At 43.9% G+C, this 22,547-nt stretch overlaps 1 protein-coding gene across 8 annotated transcripts in view; it reads left to right on the top strand.

Moving 5' to 3' along the window:
• The window catches only part of nab (NGFI-A-binding protein homolog), a 1,065,342-nt gene that overhangs the window by 726,875 nt on the left and 315,920 nt on the right, over positions 1-22,547 (top strand). The window lies entirely within an intron of this gene.

Below are 22,547 nucleotides of genomic sequence, written 5' to 3'. Positions count from 1 at the left end.
CACACAAAAAAAATTATTCGCTGAGGTTTGACGTTCCAGAACACGAAATGATTATGATGGACGCCGTAATAAATAGCTCCTCCGGAAGCTTGGACCACTTGGGGAACACGTGAACAGAAGTTTAGTTGTACACTGCTTAATCACACTCTGACGCCATCAGGAAATCGCGAGTATATAAACGAATTTGCGGCAATGGTAAATAAAGGTTTCTTCTAAAGCCAACATTTGAAGAGTCCCCGATATAAGGGATGCATATTATGGTATTGGTAGATTTATGAGCTAGATACTGTCCCCGTTGTAGTGGGTTGAGCCAAGGTTATTTAGAGGAAATGCTATTGATGCAATGAGAGTGGAAGGGGTCCAACCCTGATATTTCTTACGTTTTGTAAGTGTATAATTGACCACTGTTATACTAAGACATCCACAAACAAAGCGCATAGCTAAGGATGGTTGGCTTATGAGGCCAGAATGTTTTTTTTTTTTTTCATTCGACATGCACCGCCAGCAACCACCGGATATCATCATGAATATTTTCTCGGGTTTCATTTTACACTCAAAGCTCACTTTGCCGACAACGCAGTGGACTCGGGATGTTGTCTTCAGGCCATTGTTAGCAAACCACGTTTTGGAAACTACCATACGTCATGATTAAAATTAGCCGACTTTACCCTACGCATTTTTTATTACCCAAAATTTTACCCTACACCTCAAGATTGCGCTATGTGTTTCCGTATTGAAGTTTAGACTGCACTTCAAGTTACGACGTGCAGACGTTCGTTGGCACTGAGATCTGTAGCCAATTCAGTGATTTAAAAATTAGTTTTGAAGGGACACTAAGAAAAACATGATAGACAGCCGATAGAAAGAAATAGCGTCCCAGCATTGGTAAGGCGTTCGACGCGTCGGATAGCAGCGATGGAAAGAAATGCGGCTCTGAGGAAGTACCACGTGTGCTCTACTGAACAAGTCGATGTGAATCCGCGTGTTTTAGGGTCAACAAGGGAAAGTTAAACGAGCCGGCAACCAAAAAAAATTAAGTCAGTATCAAAGGGGGAGGAATAGCTTGAAATAAAAAAAGAGCTGGACACTAAAGTTAGCCTGCATGCGGTAAGGCGAACGAATTCGGGCTGCGCGATAACATAAGTTTTAGTAGAAAATACTTTAATTTATCTGGACAAGATTAGGCCATAATGTGATAATAATTATGCCAGGAAAATGTTCAGCTTCGTCAAGCACAGCTGGTCGCCCAGTTAAAGAAGCGTCGTTTTTTTTTTTTTCTTCGTTGATGCATCTCCAGTAAAACGTCGACGATACGAGTCCTGTGCGGTCACCAAAAATATGCGTATGAGTCGAAATTCCTATTACCAGGAAACATTGAAAATTAATATGTTCCGAAAAAAAAAGTGGCGCTCGTTTTCGTTTCTTGTTTCTACGGGTCGCAGGAACGTCATGAACAGTTTTTAGCTGAAGGATTTTTCATGCGAGACTCCCTTGTTCCAACAAGCGATCTACATGCTAACATCGACACATATCTGCAAATTGATTGTGCTTTCCGTGATTTCTCAAAAACATTTCATCTCGTTGCACATCAACGCTTTATTGTGAAATTGTGGGTTCTTCAACTAGACTGTTTCACACAAACATGTAAATGTGTTATTTTTGCAGCTTCAAACTCCCCCTTAGAGGTCACAACGTTTATATAATCAGTTTCATTTCATGCGTGCAGTCTTTCCGTAAATGCGCGAATAACCAAAAAAAAAAAAAGTCGAGCATCTACTAGGAACACATTTGTTAAAATAATGTTTCATACCACAACCATTTTTTTGTTTTTTCATAGCCTTCATCGTCATTTGTGTGCAATTTCACGTTACATAATTTTTTTTTTTCATTAGCCGCCTTAGGTCTCATACGTTCTGCCATTACATTGTTCGTATATTAGTGTTCCATATTTTAATGGGTAAATCAGCTGTCATGATTCAAAGTGTATTCTTTCCTTGCTTCTTTTTGTTGTAGAGCACACAATATTCATATCACATAAGTCATACCCGCATGTGTTACAGTAACTTTTTTATGTTGTTCTAATAATTTTTATCTTTTCATACAATATACACGTTTTAAAAAGTTTTTTTGTATTTTCCTTATTACACAATGCCTCTAGGGGCCTGCAAGGTACTTTTAAAGAAACAAATATTTGATATATATATATATATATATATATATATATATATATATATATATATATATATATATATATATATATATATATATATATATATATATATATATATATATATATACAATGGACTATTGGTCAGCTGCCAGCTCGTAATAACTTCACGTGCTACGTGACGCCAACCAGGTTCATAGTGTGCCAAGCTCGCCGCCGTGACTGCAGGTGGCGCGAACTGACACTCCCACGTTTAAATTCACATATAAACCCAATAAAGTGGCTGGGGGGATAGCCGCCGGAGTAAGTCAGTGGTACAGCATTGAACGCGCTATTCGAAGGTCGCAGGTTCGGCTCCTGCTCACAGCAAGTTATCTCTTCACCTACTGTTCTTTCTTCACACTTACATCACAATCGGGTCTAATAATTTCCCCTATACTTTTCTTGGCATTATTGTCTGTTAGAGCTCAATAATATTGTGTAAAAACACGGAAAAACGGGCCCTTAAGAAAACACTTATATATATATACATATATTATATATATATTATATATATTAAATATATATATATATATATATATATATATATATATATATATATATATATATATATATATATATATATATATATATATATATATATGTGTGTGTGTGTGTGTGTGTGTGTGTGTAGTGTGTGTAGTAGTAGTAGTAGTAGTAGTAGTAGTAAATATATGGCTCGTGCATGCGTGTGCAAATATTGAAGCAGATCTGTTGTGATTCGTAACAGCCAACAGCGCCATACGAATCGCAGTATGCTTTTTGCGAGATAATGAAGCGCTGTAGCGAAAGTGACCAAAGGAGCGCTTCGCACGCGATTGGTGACGCCCAGAAAATTTTCGAGCGGCTGGCATTTTTTGATACTTTCATATCGCGGTGGTGCTGAGGTTGTTTGTCGGGAGGTTTGCGGCCGTGCCCGCAGAATCGAGGTATTCGCATGCAAAGCTAGGGAGTGTGCCGTGCAAACCGGGCAGGTGTGCGCGTGATCTTCCGCGGTTAGCGCCTGTTTGTAACAGCGCGGTAGCCCACGTTCGTGTCAAACGTCGCGGGGTGAAAATCGCTTCGCAAAAGCCACACTCCATTACGCTAGAGCCTAATTAACCTTGGCCGGGACCACTGAAACGTACATGTCACCCCAAAATGCTCATGAGCGGAGGTCATAATGGAGGTTCAACTCTGCCATCGGGAAAACTCATGTGGTCCCTCATGCATTCGCCTGAGATGACTGGAAGGCGACAACCATTTTTCTTTTCCTTCTCTTTCGATTGTATTGATTCCCTTGAAAGAATTCTGCTCCTATAGTTTGCATGGCCTCACTGATAGGAGACATTTGAAGCTTTCTGCACCTGCCCCGCCGCTGTGGTCTAGTGGCTGTAGGGTACTTGGCTGCTGACGCGCAGGTCGCGGCAACGAAACCCGGCTGCGGCGGCTGCATTTCCGATGGAGGCGGAAATGTTGTATGCCCGTGTGCTCAGATTTGAGTGCACGTTAGAGAACCTCAGGTTGTCGTAATTTCCAGAGCCCTCCACTATAATCATATGGTTGTTTTTGGACGTTAAACGCCACATATCAATCAATCAAGCTTTCTGCACCTTACGTGCCTCCGGGTTGCGCTCAGGTATGACCAGATTACGGCTTCTTGTGATGACGTCACCATTTGGCACTACATAATGATGTTCCAGATGCGATACTACGATGCCGTCATGCAGTCTCGTAGTTTTACGATCTGTTACGTCACGATGACATCACGGGAGGCATTCCCATACCACCATCATTTTTGCATCACTAGCCTTGACGCCGATGGTCACTTTTCGTTTTTGATGAGGCATCCAAGGCCTTCATAACTGGAACCAACTGTCATCAGCAAATTCAAGCGCCTCTCGCACATCGAACAAATAGAAAGTAACGAAAAATAAAGAATACATGCACGACAATTAAAAGACAACAGCAGAGGCTAGATGGACATATTACCTTTTGTCTTGGCTCTATGAATGAAGACAGTTCGAACTTTATTCGATGAAAATTTTTGGATCTCTTTAGAACCGTCACCATAAGAAATGTCGCGCGGATAGTCTACATTTTTTTTTTCTGATCGTCGCCGAGAAAATATGCCAATTTCTGTAACGTTTTCTAAAAAAATCGCATTACCACCCATCCACGCCTAAAAATCCTGAAGTTACCGTACAAGAAGGACACATTACGCTTCGGCTGGCAACACTGCTCCACACTGATGCGTTAAGAGGAGCCCCACTAGATAGGCCACGTGCATTCTGAGTGCGCTTGTCACAGCTACCAGTGGTTGTTGCGCCGTGTCCGCGTCCTGACACCGCATGACCGCCACTCCACAATCAGTGACCAATGCCCCCTCACCAATTGACTAGGGCAATGCATCAAAGGATGCCTAATTAAGTGCCGCCGAGTGTTATGTTGTCTCTGTTGTCAATATTTGGATGCTTCGAGCCGAACATTTACTTTAATTATGCACTTTGATTCCCTACAACAATATGTAAGTGACAACGGCAAGACAACGAAGGGCAGCTAAATTATAGCTACGAGCGGGCCAGGGGATGCACTCTAGAACTCCTTATATGCTTAGTCTGCCCCGAAAAGCTTATATGCAATATTGTAATAACGAGAAGTTAGAGAGCCAATGCCTGTTTACTATAGGCCAGCTGTTCTAATGTTCTCTTCTTCGTGTCAGTTGATCTCGCGCCCGATCACCGCGCTCTAAATTTATCAGAATATATATATATATATATATATATATATATATATATATATATATATATATATATATATATATATATATATATATATATATATATATATATATATATATATATATATATATATATATATATATATATCAAATATTTGTTTATTTTATATCCATATATATATAATAATTATATGTAATAATATGTAACATATATAATATATATATATATGTTATATATATATATAAGTCACCAGAAGAAGCGAACGAGCATACGAAAAACGATGCTTTATTGCCAACGTTACGGCCGGGGACCGGCCTTCGTCAGGGCATATTCCGTACTCGAAGACTTTCAAGAAATATATATATATATATATATATATATATGTAAAGTTCATGACAATATATCAAGCACGTATTGTATTCCAGGACGACATCTGAAAGATGGTTGCCTCAAGCTTTCTGCGGCTACGCATTCATATTGCTTTTAGCAGGGTAACAATAGTCTGATTCGTACGTTTTCCATGCCAATGCATTGAGAGTGTTGGGAATACGTGATCAATTGGTTTACCTTGTTGCGTTTTAGAAACTGCTTGAGCTTGCCAGCAGTAAAAGCGGGCCCGTGACTAAAAGGGAACTTTTTTGGCTTCCCTGTAGCGAAGATGGTGGCGGCGCACTCAATGTATGCGTCACAAGCTTGTTTTTGTGGAGAAGGCCTTGACATACTGCGTGACGTGGTCGATCGCCAAGTGAACAAGCTTCTTCGTGGAGCCGTCAGCCACCTATAGCGTCTATCGCTAAATTACTGAAGGGCTGTTCTGCATGTGGTAGTGACTCGAGTATTCTGAATCTTTTGTTTTCAAGCTTCTTAACGCCTAGATATGTCACAGAGCCGCACGCTTGCGAGACGTCTGTGCTGATTTCCGCCCGATATTGAAGTACTGGGGCAACAAATTCAGAGTTTTTTTTTACTCTGACATGTTCGAACCTGCCGTGTGCTTTCTGCAGAAGGCCCAGTCGAAGCTTGTGCGAAAGGTACACTTCGCGAATTCCGTGTCACAATAGTGACCAATGCGGTGTCGTCTCTTCCTCAATCCTTGTCTATATTTTTGCGCTGTTTTTTCTTCCGAGCTGGTGATTCCGTTTTCAGTAGCGTACCTGCAGTGAGGGTGGTCATCCTGGTAACCTCGAAGTTGAGTATATTTTTGGTAACGAAAGGAGTTGATACACAGCCCCGAGAAAAGGCGCCCGCTTCGATTTTTTCGCCGTCTCTTTGATGTCGTATGTTGACGTCATACATATACAGCTTCAGAGACCATCAAAACACACGGCTCTGGGAATTCGCGATGGTTTTAGCCATTGTAAGGCAGTGTGATCGGTGGCCACAGTGAACGGTTTTTCATGCAGACAGCAGTGCTACTTTTCAACGGCGTCGACTTTATCGAGGCATTCAAGCTTTGTGATTTCATATTGTAACTCATGCGTGAGTTACAAACGGGGGGAAAATTTTGGTGGTGCCTAGAAAACGCTGCAACTCTTTCGAATATTTTGGTCTTGAAATTCGCAATACTGTTTTCGGTATTGCTTCATTTAGGGGCTACTCTACCGTACGGAATTCTGTGACCCAGACCAGTGTTGCGGATTGGCATTTTCATTCGTGATTTCATTCCGTAGAATGGGAACTTGCCACAATTCCATTCCTTTCAATTCTTCGGAACAAAAAAACATAGCCCCTTTACACTCCGGGAATGACCAGACAGTTCAATTTGATTCCTGTAAATACTCTACGTACGAAAGGCATCTTGATACTTTAATCGACATAAGAATGAATGACACATAAAGCTGACGATAGTTATAGCGCGAGAACAAAACGACGACACAGAGACAAGAAGTGTCGTCGTTTTGTTCTCGCGCTATAACTATCGTCATGCCATACCAACTAGCCCAAGCTGCCACACTTGTCAGTAATATAAAGCTGACGTCTTCAGATGCATCATGAAGTGCAAAAGTGCGTAAAACATTTTTCAAAAGTCGAGGGTTTTGATTGATTTGTGTGGTTTAACGTCCCAAAACCACTATATGATTATGAGAGACGCCGTAGTGGAGGGCTCCGGAAATATCGACCACCTGGGGTTCTTTAACGTGCACCCAAATCTGAGTAAACGAGCCTACAACATTTCCGCCTACATTGGAAATGCAGCCGCCGCAGCCGGGAATCGAACCCGCGACCTGCGGGTCAGCAACCGAGTACCTTATAGCCACTAGACCACCGTGGCGGGGCCAAAGTCGAGGGTTGTCAGCTGAGTGACATATCTCGTACAGTACTCCCACCCTGCTGTTTTCCAAAAGGGCAGTTATCCACCGACCTACAGTATTTCCATAGTCAGCATATTTAAACGAATGGTGATATTTTTTGTTATATTTTGTAAGCCTGAATGTGTTTATGCAAAAATTACATGTTGCATTTTTATTCTGAAAAAAGTAGTGGTCGACAAGTCTAAGCAGTCTTGCCACTTGTAGCGGCTGTGAATTTGGAGTAAACTAATATTTGGTTAATGGGGAACTCAACCCTCTGTATCTGCTGGTATTAGCTGGAACACTGCACCACCCGGGCACCTTGTGTCTTTGCATCAAATACGGAACACTGGACCTCAATGGTCGACAGTACTGACGCTTTCCAAGCGCGCCTGGAAAGCACCGATGAAGTAAGAAGTTTTTGTGTTCACCTGTACGGATTCGAGTCATGCAATGTCTCGCTTGTCGCAAAGCTTATTTACGTGGGTCAGGTAGTAGACTTCTCGTGAGTTAAAGATAAGGTGTGCATGGAGTATTCGTCACTTTCCTGCGATGGTATCAATGACAAGCATTGTTCAGAGATGATTTGTTTCTCCCTTACGTATCTGCTCGGATAATCTGTCTGCTTGTACACTTAGTTATGCCTTGGTTTCTGTTTTAAAATTGGCAGACTGTTCACACTTTTACACTACGCCTACCCTTAACCCTGACTAACCTAAAGTCGGATTTTGAGAATGCGTAGTGGCCTTCGACTTCAAAACAGGTCGACATGACCAATTTTAGAGAAATAATGCAGTGCAGTAGCAAACAAAGGCGTTGCATAATACGTTCCTTCCCCAATGCCCCCTTCAATGGGTGATGCAACCACGGGTATTTGACGAGTCATAGCAATAGAGCAAAGATGCAAAAACAGAAAGATAATAACAATGCAATGAAATTGAATTGAAAAGTTGAGCAAACAGATGGTCAGACTTTCAAATGGCATATGACGGATGTAATCGCGGGTTCAGAAGTTGTCATGAAAGTAAATAAAAATGTGCTAACATGGTAATCTTTTGGTTTCTGTTATGTGCTTTTCCGGAAGTTTGATTGGATATATTTCGATTCACAACCCTTTGCCTCAGTGATTCTGCCGCCAGGTTCTTGGTCCGTCCATCTTTGTGAGTGAAAGCAACAAAAACATCATTACCATCAACGAAATTAACCCACCTCGGAGCAGTGGGAGTGTGGGCGGACCTCTAGACTCAAGAACGCTTGATGTCCCGGGCTATATAATGAGCGGACGGTCGGATGTTTTGAAACTTGACAAGGCCACTCACCTTTTTCAGGGGTGAAGCTCTTCTTAGGTTAACCGTGTTATGCGCTAGAAGGGATGAGAAAGAAAAAAAAGGCATTCTCGTCTCATTTTCTATGTGGTGTTACTCTTGTGCTACTCCCCGAAGTGCCGCTCCTCTTGATTGGCTGTTGCGGCTGCTTTGCATGAGTGTGCGGAGAACGAGTGCCTCTCTCAGTCTCTGGATCGTCGCTGGGGGACCGGATCGTTGGTGGGGCATGGACGAAGCAGAGCGGTGGGTGCATTAAGACGCTTGCGCTCGGCTTCCTTGACCGCGTCTCGTCAGCGTTACCCGCGCGCCGTCTGCATTCTCGAACGCGATTGGACGCATAAACCCATGCACGGCCCACGGACGGATGGACGCATGGACGGATCGACAGGCAGAGAGACAGACGAATGGATGGCCGGACGGATGTATGAACGGACGCATCGATGGACGCACGGACCAACTCAGGCACGAATGCACAGGCGGACAGAAGCACGAATGGACGTACGGACCGCTCGCCCCACTCATCATCATTCACCTGCAGACATGGCGTGATTTTTTTTATCTGCTCAAGCAAATGCTTCTACGACACATCCGGCAGTTGGTGACTAGTTCATGGGAAGCTTACCTACAGAACTTTGTCTACAGAGTTTCGGGCAGAGGCATCTTTGTGACAGACTGACAGACACACATACAGGCAGGCAGGCAGGCAAGCAAGCAAGCGGGCAGGCAGCCAGGCATGCAAGCAGGTAGGCACAGAGGTGTCACAGCTGCGCCACTTTGATACAGTTCCCCATTGTTCTGCTGAGCTGTGCCAAAACCATGAAAATTACTGAAACTGTGCCATTTGCGCCAATATACCTGACCAGCCTCGAAATGTTTTCATTTGAGCTAATTCAAGTGAGAAATAGAGGCCATGTGTGCCACTTGCAGATTTCACCATCAATTCATTTTAGTGCACGGACCCAAACCAGAAATTACTCTGTGAGATATATTCCTATTGGTTCAGGGAACTTGCGAGACACTATCCACCAGATAAACTAACAACGCCGCGCGCCCATCGGTCCGCTCACCTCAGTGGATGCCTATCGGTGAGATGACGCAACTTCAAGACAAAAATGCATGGCCGTACCACCAACGCTTCGCGGGAAATATGAATTTGCTGATCAGCAAACACAGCAATGGAATATTAGCGACTAGAGCTTGAAGCGCATGCCGCATTTTTTTATTTTTTGTTTTTTTTTTGTGTGTGCGCGGACAGAGTCGCCGTGCTGCAAACGCCATCGTAGCCGGTGACCACAGCGGTCGCCATATCAACTTCACTTAAAACTTTTTTCTGTCGAAGTTGCGTTAGCTGCGTTGTCCCCGTGATAGATGTCCTGCAACAGAATGCGCCTTGCAAGTGAGCTTAGAAGTTGTACCCTAAAGCTAACCCTATAGTGAAAAAAAAAAAGAAGGGGGCGGGGGGTTGGGACGTAGCGGTGTTCAAAATTTTCTTCGCCTTGTTCGAACCCTTGTAGAACGCTGCTTAATCTATCTTTCTGACCCGCAGGTCGCGGGTTCGAATCCCGGCTGCGGCGGCTGCATTTCCGATGGAGGCGGAAATATCGAGGCCCGTGTGCTCAGATTTGGGTGCACGTTAAAGAACCCCAGGTGGTCAAAATTTCCGGAGTCCTCCACTACGGCGTCTCTCATAATCATATGGTGGTTTTGGGACGTTAAACCCCACAAATCAATCAATGCTTAATCTATCTTTGCCGCATTACATTATTGCTCAGCGGAAAAACGTATATTGATTTGGAAGGGGCTGTTAGCATTAGTCACGGGACACTGCACGTATTTAATTAGGCATGCGTGTATACGCCGCATAATAATGCCCCTCAGTGCCCCTCACCCGTGCCCCCGTGCACCCGCGCCCCTCAGTGTCACAAATTTCCTGAATTCCAAGGTAGCCAGCTTGGCAGATCTACATTTGAATGCTCCCAGTCTGTTAAGGTATTTGTCAGATGCGGAATCGTAATGTTGACTCTATCACTGTTTTCTAAGTGAGGTGATTCAGAATATCATTTTTTGTTGAAATAACAGTGCCCATGTATATGCTGAAAGGTTTAGGTGATGCTGAATGGTTTCTACATATTTCTTTTAAACATAGACTTTCTTATACTTCTCCGAATTCGGTCTCTTGTCATAAAATATGAATGTTATTTGTGCCCATAACCAGCTCCGATTTGGCATTTTAGGGCTCTAAAAATTGCTTCGAACACTATTTTGGCTGTGACAGACAGACAGACAGACAGACAGACAGACAGACAGACAGACAGACAGATCACTCACTACGTCGATATTCAGTGATTTTCTATATAGCAGTCCTTGCACGAACTTGTTTGTTGGTGGAAGTTCTATCAGGCGCTCACAGATATATGGAACTTCCATGGCTTCTATGTCATGCCCGGAAAGGTCATATTGGTACGTAAACGTCGTCTTTACTAGAGAGTTTTAGTGCTTGGTACCCAAGTGGCTTGCGTACCCAGGACGTTGGGGTGGCGGCAATGAGCATAAGCGAAACCCCAAGTAGATGCGTCGCAAGATCACTGGGGTACTGGAACCATGCGTCCGCGCGGCCATAAACAACGCTGCCACAACTGGCCTCCTAGCGGAGATAAGCTGCCCTAGCGCACATGCTGGCGCATCATGTTACCCTAGATGTCATTCACTTTCACGGCGAGCCAAGCCGAGGCTGACCAGAGCCACCAGCTTGACACAATTATCATAGCACAAAGGCGCCAAATCTCGGACAGCATGGATCGGCCGCCTTCTAAGATACCGCCTCCGGCGAAGCAGTGCCGAGCAAGGTTTTACTGCACGCGCGAGGTGGAGATTTTTTAGTTACGTGAGGTACTGGCGGTGGATGAATAGTGATTAAATTGTTTCAGCCAGATTACCAAAGTTAGAATGGCCTATAGAACATAGAAGGCAAAAATGTGCAAGCACCCGACCAGCTGAATAGTTGGCGCCATCTAGCGGGGGCCTAGAGAACCAGGCAATCACAAAACTGTTATTGCAGAAATATTGTGCATTGTACGTCTCGTGCAGAAACAGTGCAGTGGCGCTGTTACAAATGAATTAGCTTTTTAATCATTTTCACCTCGAAAATATTACGCGTAAGCCAACGTGTTCATGACTGTGGTTGGACGAAGTGTCACAAGATGTCGACACCCTAGTTACAGTAACCATGTATTTTCCACCTTTTTGCCTATACCAAGATAATTTACACGATAAAAGTCTCGTGACTTTGCCGCAACGGCTATCCAAAAATATTCAATTTAAATGCAGTTAGCATCACCATTTATCGTTCACGAAAACGTAAAGGTATACACGTTTACTTACGTACAAAGGTTCACTATGAGGAGCTCAAAACGTTGAAAGACTTGCGTTTCGGTGAGATGGTAAACACAAACCGGTATCCGGTAACACGTTAAAGTAATGAAGTATTCGCACAAGCTAATAGTTAAACAGAGTTACATGTTACACCGTTGTTTTGTAGTCGCCCTTGTCGGACGGCGACCGGCCATCCCGATTGCTTGGCATCGACGGTGCCGGCTTTGGTCGCAACTGCAGCACAAACGAAAAAAAAAAAGTTTTTTTTGTTTCGAGTTGATAACTGTTGGATTAATTAAAATGATTTATTGAAATCAGTTTACTTCATGCCACTATGTATGTTTAATGTAACATTTTTGAATCGTAAAAATAAATAAACAATACTTCAGCGACAAGACGATATGGCGCTGCGAGGGCATGTGACCTTTGAGCGGCTCGCGTTTGCGTGCGGACTGCTATAACGCATTTCAATTGGTTATGGGTTGCGTACGCAACACCGCGCACCCCAAAGCCCGCAACGCCCCAAGAGCTTCCGTACCCAGCACTAAAATTCTCTACTATGTATAGTTGTCTTTTCGGTGCTGTTCTCGCTCATCCAAGTGTCATTGCGTTCATTTCAATGATATGCATTGAGACTAAGCTTTGTTTCTCAGAGATGTCTTCTTTAATGGCTCCATTGTTAAGGACACCTTTAGTAGAGCTCGACTCACATTGGTTTATCAACCGTGCTAGGAACGTCTGTAGTAGAACTGTGTTCCTGTATTTTGCGATTACTTGTTCGTTTTCACATGAAAGCTAGAGGTCCTAGCTTCGTATGAGCGCTGTTTCTGAGCGTATTTGGGTTTTCAAACAACCGTTGTGTGTCTTTTGTCGCACTTAGAACTCATCAAATAGGGACGGTATTCATTAGAGCGAAATCCGTTGCTTGTACACTTGAAACACCTGCCCGCCTTGGCTAAGCGGCTGTTTTTCGCGTGCATGCTAACGATGGGGCAGCATGACTTCGTAGCGTGGTTCAAAGAAATAGAAAAAATGCCGCCATATCCGCGAAGTGAATGATGATGAGTTGGCGAAGCTCCGGAGGTAAACCTGGTAAACCATGAATCATTCGTACATTTTGCCTACTTGATTTTATTACAACGCTCCCCCTAGCGTACGTCGCCACACTATATAGAAAGATTGCCTCCCACCAATGACACACGCCATATGTGACATCATTCCTTTTTTATAACATCTCGCATCTTTCATCGTGAACTACAAGTACCGCCGTCTAGTTTATTACATCTTTCATCTTTTCGTAATGGATGGATGGATTATTATAGCTGTACCCTTTAGATCGGGTGGTGGCTAACGTCACCAAGCTGTAATACTTAGTGAACTAAGAACTAGATATATTTTTTTTTCTTTAAATAGTGTGGATGAGGCCTGGTACTTTGAAGTGAAGGGTTTAATTCACACTCGTGCCTTGACTTAAGCCACCAATGAGACAACCTCCTTCTAGTTAGTTCTAACCACCTAAATTCTATGTTTCCCTCCCTGTGCCTAAACCCCAGTGCTTTAAAAAACTCTGTGACATCATCTTAACTATAGGGTGAAGACCTTTGCAGAACATTATCAAGTGTTCGGCAGTTTCCTCCCCCTCTCTACACGCGCTGCATACAGTGTCTATCCCTTCATATTTGGCCCGATATGTCTTGGTTCGCAATACTTTCGTCATAACCTCGAACAGTAGAGAACTACCCCGAGTACTACCATAGACCCTTTCCTTGGCAATTTCTTGCTTAAATGTTCAACAGATCTCTAGTGCGGACTTCTTAATCACGCCAATTCTCCACATATAGGTCTCAGCTTCTTTCACCTTCTTCTTAACCGATAATTCTTTTTGGTTTTGCCCCTGCTGTTTTCTAAGTATTTACCCATCAATTTTCAGGTTCGCTTCCTCCAATTTGTATCGACATTCTTTATGTACAAGTAGATGAAAACCTTCCTAGCCCAACGCTCCTCCCCATTTCTCTCAATCGCTTCTCAAATTTTATCTTGATGCTAGCTTCCCTGCCCTCAAATGATGTCCAACCCATATCACCTTGTACTCCCTGATTTGGTGTAGTCCCATAAGCTCCTAAGGCAAGCCTACCTATTCCACGTTGCTTAATTTCTAATATTGCTTTTTCTGATCTCATGCAGAAGACCGCATTGCCGAACGTCAGACCAGGAACAGTTACCCCTTTCCATAATCCTCTCACAACATCATACCTATTGTAATTCCACAGTGCCTTTTTTTCATCACTGCTGCATTCCTATTACCTTGAGTCGTCACGCATATGTCATGTTACCTCAGGTACTCGGTCCCTTTGCTTATTCGTAAGCCCAAGTATTTGTATAAATCTGTTATCTCTAGCGTGACCTTCTGTATTCTAAGCCAACTACCTTCATTATCATTAACAAACATGACTGAAGATTTTTCCTTACTGATTCTGAAGCCTAACATATCTCCCTCATTACCGCAGATGTCCATCAATCTCTGCAAATCTTCCTTGTTTTCGGTCATTAGCACTATATGATCTGCGTACATCAATGCTGGTAGTGCCTGCTTCATGAGTTTTCCTTGTTGGACGAAAGAGAGGAAGCCAAGTCCACTTCCCTCTAACTTGGCCTCTAATCCTTGTAGGTACATGATGAATAACAAGGGTGACAGAGGACACCCCTGCCTAAGCCCCCGTTTTACCTCTGTGGGCTTGGATACATGTTTTTCCTACATATAACTACCTTTTTACCTTTGTAGATATCTTTTAAAAAACTAGTGATTCAACCTTCCACACCTAGTGTGTCCAGTATTTCCCACAAGTGCTCTTCAACCACGCTATCGTACGCTCTCTTGATATCCAAAAATGCTAGCCACAGGGGCCTGTGTTCCTTTCTCGCTATTTCGATGCACTGCGTCAGTGAGAACAGGTTGTCTTCCAACCTCCTGTGTTTCTGAAACACATTCTGCAGTTCCTCCAGCACCCGCTCATCCTCTATCCATGCCTGCAGTTTTTCCTATATAATCTGCATCGCCAGCCAGTAGACCACTGATGTCACTAATATAGGACGGTAGTTGTTTATGTCAGCTTTCTCCCCCTTTCCTATATAGATCCTGCTCATCCTGCTAAGTTTCCATCCATCGGGGACTTCATCATCGATTATTATTTTGCTCACTGCCTCTCTCAAACTCTGCTTAGACTTAGGATGCAATGTCTTTATCAACCTAATTGGAATGCCATCTGGGCCTGTTGATGTCGTACTAGGAACCCTCTTTTCAGCCCTTTCCCACTCTCGTTGTGAAAATGAAGCCATTGCACCACTTGATTCATTCTTGTCTATTGTGGTGCATAAATCACGTCATTGTTGAAATTTTGCTGTCACCCTTCTTATATATTCAATGGCTTCGTCCCCTTCTAGCCTAGCACCTTGAGCTGTAGTTATAAGCGTCTGCTCTAGGCTCGTCTCATTTTTAAGGAATTTAGATGGGTGCGAAATAACGCAGCTGTCTTTCTATCATTTTTATGTACTTCTGATAGCCACTGAGCCCCCCTTCTTCTAATCTTTTCATTGATCAGAAGGAATGCTTCCCTTCTACAGCTTAGAAAGATGTTCCATTTTCTTTAAACATCATCTGTCGGTTTGTTCCGCTTCTTAGCATGTCTGTGTTCCCTAGAGGCTTCCTGACGGTTTGCTATGGCTCTCTTAACTTCCTCATCCCACCAACTTTTGGGTTTGTGTATTCTTTTCGGGGTGACTTGTCACATGCTTTAGCAAGCTCCAGCTCGAACTGTCTAATTAGATTCTTGTAAGTCTACAATGTTTTATTATCTTCAGTGATTGCTTTCTAAATATGTTTAGTAGCTTTTCGTATTGCCTTTCTGAATAAAAATTGTCGGTAGTTTGTCTTCTTCTCACTTTCACGGCTCTTCCAAAACTTAGCTTGATGCGTTTGTGATCACTACCCAGACTTCTGGAGCCACATTCGTCTATGTGCATTCCCTTGAGCCTATCATTCATTCTATGTGACATCAGTGCGTTATCTATTGTCGACTGCAGCCTTCCTAATTCCCATGTTATTTGCCCTTCACACTTGTCAGTACTGTTGCAGATGATCAAATCATGCCTTTCACACATTGATGATCAGTTCGTCTGTTAGGTCGGTATACCCATCTATATCTTCTATGTGCGCATTCGTATCTTTTAGTATAATTATCTCGCACTCTCCTCCTAATTCCTCAATGTCCTATGATATTAACTCCACCATTGCCTGGTTTTCCTCTCTGGCCTTTGCTGCCGTCCACAAGAACACCAAACCAAGGGGTGGCATTTGCCCTGCCACTTTCTCTTCTAGCCATAAATGTTCCTTGCACTCCTGCCTGACCCTTTGCCAGTCTGTATTTTATAAATGAATGCCCCAATACACCCCCCTTTCTGCTGCCTTCTGTTCTATTACAATGTTCCCGCGCGTAGTCCGCATTGTTGGGAGGAGGAGTAGGAGGAGGAGGATTGAAAGAGGAAAGAGGTTGTTTCATGTCCCTAAGATGTGTTTCTACAAAACCGTATCTTATCGGCCTGTCCTACCTTAGCTGTTCTTCTATCTCTTCCCACTTCAGCCTGTTCGTGCCACCCTGCATGTGAATATACCCCACGTCTGAATTGGCTCGGTCCTCGTGGCTACGTCTATTTCTGCCCCGGACTACTCTACCTGTCTTGGATATTGGTGCCACTTTGGAATCGTATCTGTCCATACCACCTGTCAAACAGTCTCCCTGGTTGTTTTCCTCGTTACTAGCTCTTCTGCACACAGAAGGGCCCGCGTGACCCCCAAAAAAGCTACTGCGCGTCCTAAGGTCGCCAACACACCCCATGACCTAGCCGCCCATGGAAGTGAATTCTGTCTCGTTGAAAACCACCCCACCTATGCCCCTCTCTGTTTATTTTCACCACCTGAAAGCCTTTCTCTCGACTCATCCCCCATATCTCTTGGTTTCGGTGACAATCGCTCTCTTCAGGTTGCCGTCACGCACCGGTAGCTCCGGTATCATGCATATTACTACCTGTACCTGAGGAGAAGTGACGCGCATATGACCGACACCTTTTGCCAGTGTGGTCGCTACTTCTCCCGTATCTTCATTTAAGACATCGTTTAAACCGCCTGAAATTATCACGAGGTTTCGTCCATCAGCTGTAGTTTTGAGTTTTTCACTTGCTTGCCTCATGATTGCTTCCAGCTAGCGTCCTGGGAACGTCCCTACTGCAACCCTCTTGTCACCTCTCATTCTCTATTTGATTTCTTGTGCATCATCATCATCCTCATAATCATCTTCATCATCAGGCTGACTATGTCCACTACAGAACAAAGGCCTCTCCCATGTTCCGTCAGTCAACTCAGTCTTGTGCTTGCTGCTGCCAATTTATACCCGCAAACTTCTTAATCTCATCTGCCTACCTAACCTTCTGTCTCCCCCTAACACGCTTGCTTTCTCTGGGAATCCACTTAATTACCCTTAATGACCAGTGGTTATCCTGTTGATGGGCTACATGCCCAGTACATGTCCATTTCCTCTTCTTGATTTCAACTATGATATTTTTAACCCCCATTTGTTCCCTAATCCACTCTGCTCTCTTCTTGTCTATTAAGGTTACACCTACCACTTTTCTTTTCATTGCTTGCTGCGTCGTCCTCAATTAAAGCTGAACCTTGTTTGTAAATCTCCAGGTTTCCGCTCTATAGCTAAGTAATGACAAGATACAGCTGTTATATACCTTCCTCTTTAGGGATAGTGGCAATCTACCTGTCGCAGAGAGTGCTTGTCAAATGTGCTCCCCCCATTCTTATTTTTCTAGTTACTTCAATCTCGTGATTCGGCTCCGCGGTTATTAGCTGTCCTGAGTAGACTTAGTCTTTTACAACTTGAAGTGCATTATTACATATCTCGAAGCGCTGCTCGCTTCCCAGGTTGTTGTACATTACTTTCGTTTTCTGCAAAATAATTTTGACACCCACCTTTCTGCTCTCATTGTTTAACTCTGTAATCATGGCTTATAATTCGTCTCCTGAGTTACTAAGATATGCAATGTCATCAGCGAAGCGCAGGTTACTAAGGTAATCTCCAGTAGCCCATTCTAGGCCCCTGAAAACCTCTTGCAAGCACGCGGTAAATAGCATTGGGGAAATCGTATCCCCTTGCCTTACAGCCTTTTTGATTGGTATTCCGTTGCTTTTTTTATGAAGCAATATGGTAGCAGTTGATATGTAGATTTCTTCCAGGATGTTTATATACACTTCATCGACGTCCTGATTTCGCAGTGTCCTCATGACAGCTGATATTTCTGCGGAATCAAACGCCTTCTCGTAATGTATAAAGCCTATGTATAGTGGTTGGCTAAATTCTAGACATTTCTCTATTACCTGATTGATAGTATGAATGTGGTCGATTGTTGAGTAGCCTGCCTGGAATCCTGCTTGTTCCTTTGGTTGATTGAACTCTAATGTTTTCTTAACTGTGTTAGCAGTTACCTTTGTAAATAGCTTGTATACTACAGAGAGCAAGCTGATCAGCCTGTAATTCTTCAAGTCCTTGTCATCTCTTTTCTTATGTATTAAGATAATGTTAGCATTCTTTTAAGATTGTGGTACTCTTCCCGTCAGGAGGCACCTCATAAGCAGGGCGGCTAGTTTTTCTAACACAATCTGTCCTCCATCTGTCAGCAGATTTGTTACCTGATCCTCAACAGCAGCTTTACCGCTATGCATGCTCTCCAAGACTTTTATAACTTCTTCTATTATTACTGGTGGACTGTCATCGGAGTTACTGCTAGTTTTTCTAATAATATGGTCGGGGTTTTCCCGGCTACTGTACAGGTCTCTGTAAAACTCCTCCGCTATTTTAACTACCCTATCCATATTGGTAGTTATTTTGCCTTCTTCGTATCTTAGTGCCTGCATCTGATTTCTGCTTATGCCAAGTTTCCTCGGCACTGCTTTGACGCTTCCTCCGTTTTTCAGAGCGTGTTACATTCTCTCCATGTTATATCTTCTTACATCGGATACCCTACGCTTATTATTCAACTTCGAAAGTTCCGCCAGTTTTATTTTGTATAATGTACTTAAGACTTTCATGCTTTGACGCTTTTTCAATGAGGTTCTTCGTCTCCTGAGACAGTTTGCCAGTGCCCTGCCTAAGTACCGTACCTCCAACTTCCACTGCATACTTCGTAATAATACTCGTCGGATTATCATTCATTGCCTCAACGCTAAGGCTGGTTTCCTCGATAATAGCCGTGTTCCTGTTCTGCAGTGAGACTCTGAATTCCTTTACTTTCCCTCTCAGTGCTAGCTCATTGATTGGCTTCTTGCGTATCAGTTTCTGTCGTTTCTTCAAATCTAGAAGAATTCGAGACAGTACCAATCTATGGTCACTGCGTCGTACTTTCCCAAACACTTCCACATCCAGCACGATGCCTGGGTGTGCAGTCATTATAAAGTCTATTTCGTTCTTATTTTCGCCATTAGGGCTCCTCCATGTCCACTTACGGTTTCCTCGTTTTCGGTAAAAGGTATTCAAAATCTGTATATTATTGCGTTCTGCGAATTCTACTAGTAGCTCTCCTCTGGCATTTCTAGTGCCGATACCGTAGTCTCTTACTGCCTGGTCTTCAGCCTGCTTCTTCCCTACCTTTGCATTAAAGTATCCCATCAGTAGAGTATACTGTGCTTTTACCTTACTCATTGTTGATTCCACGTGTTCATAGAAGCTTTCAACTGAAACCTCATCATGGCTGGATGCAGGCGCATAAGCCTGTACCACCTTCATCTTGTATCACTTAGTGAGTTTAAGTACGATACGTTCTACCCTATATCAGGGAAATACCTGATATAGTATTTCTCCATGTTGCCAGCTATGTTTCTGTCAATAAGGAACCCCACTTACAGTTCTCTTCTGTCAGCCAGGCCCCGATAGCAAAGGACGTGCCCATTCCGTAGCACCGTATAGGACTTATCTGTCCTTCTAACCTCACTGAGCCTTATTATGTCCCATTTAACACCCTTTAGCTCCTCGAATAGTACAGCTAGACTTGCCTCACTAGATAAGGTTCGAGCGTTAAACGTTGCCAAGTTCAGGCTCCAATGGTGGCCTGTCCGGATCCAGAGATTTTTAGCACCATCGGCTGCGTTGCAGATATGACCGCAGCCGTAGTCAGTAGTCAGTTGCTTCGCAGCTGCTGCGGACTGAGGGCCGTGAGTGAATTGATGTATGCATGTGGGAGGTAGTGTCCAGATACTTCACCAGGGTGGCCAATCCTTCTCTGGTGAGAGATTGTTTCTGCACATCGATTTAAATTTGAGTCACCGGTGATTATCACATGCTTTGCGTTCTCAGCTGAAGCGCCCTGCACCTGGGGGTTACTTGCACCTGTGACCCCGCTGCTTTGTCCCCTCTCAGCCCCACCACTACTTCGCTGAAGCTGGTTTTGCGACCATTGAACAGGCTGAGCCCGTTTTTTTTAACTTGCTTGCTCTTCTTTGCTGTTCTGATTGCCGGTACCCTACTCTTTTCTCCGCCGGCCGCTCCCTTGTTCACCTTCGCTAGTGTCTCCTCGGTGGACTACAGCGGTTCCAGCTTCCCATGAATATAATTCTCTCTCTCTGCCTTTCTCCCATAGCCCGCGCTTTCTCTTGCTCTGTCGCCAAAGTTTCCAGTTCGGTGATTCTCATCAGCAGTTCACTTTGGGCAACCATCATTTTCTCCATTTTTTCCTCGACCTCACAATGCCTGCACTTGGCGTCAGCCTCCTCTCCAATTGTTTCTGCACTTGAGTTCATTTTCAAACCCACCCCACATCTTAAACACTTTACAGCATTTTAAACCATGTATTTCTGACACCAATTGTCCTTTTGAATCGTCTCACTCGATAATTACAAAATACGAGCCCTGTCCTATGAAAAAAAAAGTCTAAGCTCTACTACAGAAATTCACGTGGTCAATGCACGTGCACGTACCCCACGGGGTGGCAAGAGAAAAACTACAACCAAACACACACACATACACAAACTAGTAAATACCTGGTGACTGGCCCCCGAAAAGCCATACAATGTACTTAATGCTACAAAGGTTTTAACTGCTGCCTTAGTAATTATAAAGACAAGCTCGAAACATGCATAACCACTTATCTGCTCAGTCGACCGGGAGCGCTCAAAGAACACGTCCATCCACCGTGCCAGTCTGAACTGAACTCATCATTATCAGCTACAAGTGCCGCCATCTAGTGAACACTGCAAGAACTAAAAGAGAGGTGGCTACATACAGGGGACGCACAGCCCAAGTCTTAAGGACCTTCGCCCATAAAAAAACCAGGCACCTTTGTGATTCGTTGCATGGCTCCTCGGAGTAAATGCCGTAAGTGATGCATTGTGATGCATCCCTTGTCGGTGGTATTGTGAACCATGACCGTAGTGTCCACAGAGGCTCTCTTCTCACGAGCCTCCGCCTCCATGCGAACGTAATGAAGAAGTTCCCGAAGTTCCATCTCCGATGCTGCGAGCGTCTCGACGTTCGCTGGTGGCGTTGCTGCTTGAAGTACTTCACCAAGAGATCGCTGGTGATTGCTTTTTTGAGGACCTTAAACAGCATAGCAACATAGAAGATCTCCGGGTATTCGCGTGCCTCAAGTCCTTTGATGGTGATGTCGACGGTGTTCAATAGATTGCGCAACGAAACCATATCGCTGGATGACTTTACTAGCTTGAGCATTCGCAGGTTTGCCAAGTATTGTTCTTTGATTGCCTTCTTGCTCCGAAATCGGTTTCTTAGAAGGCTGATGGCGTCTTTGTAAGACCCCTCCATGGCTTGCATACCATCGATGGTCTTCACTGCCTGTCCATTCACTAGGCTCTTCGACTTGTGGAACCGTTCGATGTTTGGCATACAGGGGTCTTCATGAACAGCGCGTTTTAAGATGTCTCAAAAACGCTGCCACTGCGCTGCGCTTCTGTTGAAGCTCAATTTTAGGGAGACGGCAACCATGTCTCATCTAAGCTCCAAGGGCATGGCTTCCTGCAGTGGCGACACCTTCGTTTCTGACTTCGTTGGTAGCGTACGTGATATGTTCTTCTAGTGCCAAATTTATTGCCCGCAGGCCTTCGTTGCCCGCCTTTAGCCTGTCGTGCGCCACTCGAATATCCGATAAGGTTAAATGGTAGGAGTCGATGAGTTGCCGTGCTTCGTTTCGCGAACGCTTGTGCAGAGGTCACCGAGTCGTTCGCTTGCCTTTGATGCTCTCCATCTTCGTTAGGGGTGAAGTCCTTTCGTGGGGGCACTTGGATGGCAAAGAGTCGGGTTCGTCGGCATCTTAAAATGTAGAATAAAAGTGACTTCGCCGGTAGAGTGGAGCTAAACAAAGGTGTAATGATTCAAAGAGATAAATAACGCGTCCATGTCAGGCAGAACGTTCCTTTCTGCACACAATGTGTGAGCTCTCCTTTTTGCTTGTTTGTAGCTAAGATACCACGCCACATATCTTCTTTGATGGATTGGTCAAGAAAACATACAATAATTTCTTGATGCCAACTGCACCAATGCTCACCAACAAAAATAACGTAAAAGAA

This window comes from Rhipicephalus microplus, chromosome 4, assembly GCF_043290135.1.
Source record: "Rhipicephalus microplus isolate Deutch F79 chromosome 4, USDA_Rmic, whole genome shotgun sequence".
Classification (NCBI taxonomy): domain Eukaryota; kingdom Metazoa; phylum Arthropoda; class Arachnida; order Ixodida; family Ixodidae; genus Rhipicephalus; species Rhipicephalus microplus.
Note: the sequence above shows the minus strand (reverse complement) of the source record. Positions and strands in the feature narration are given on the sequence as shown.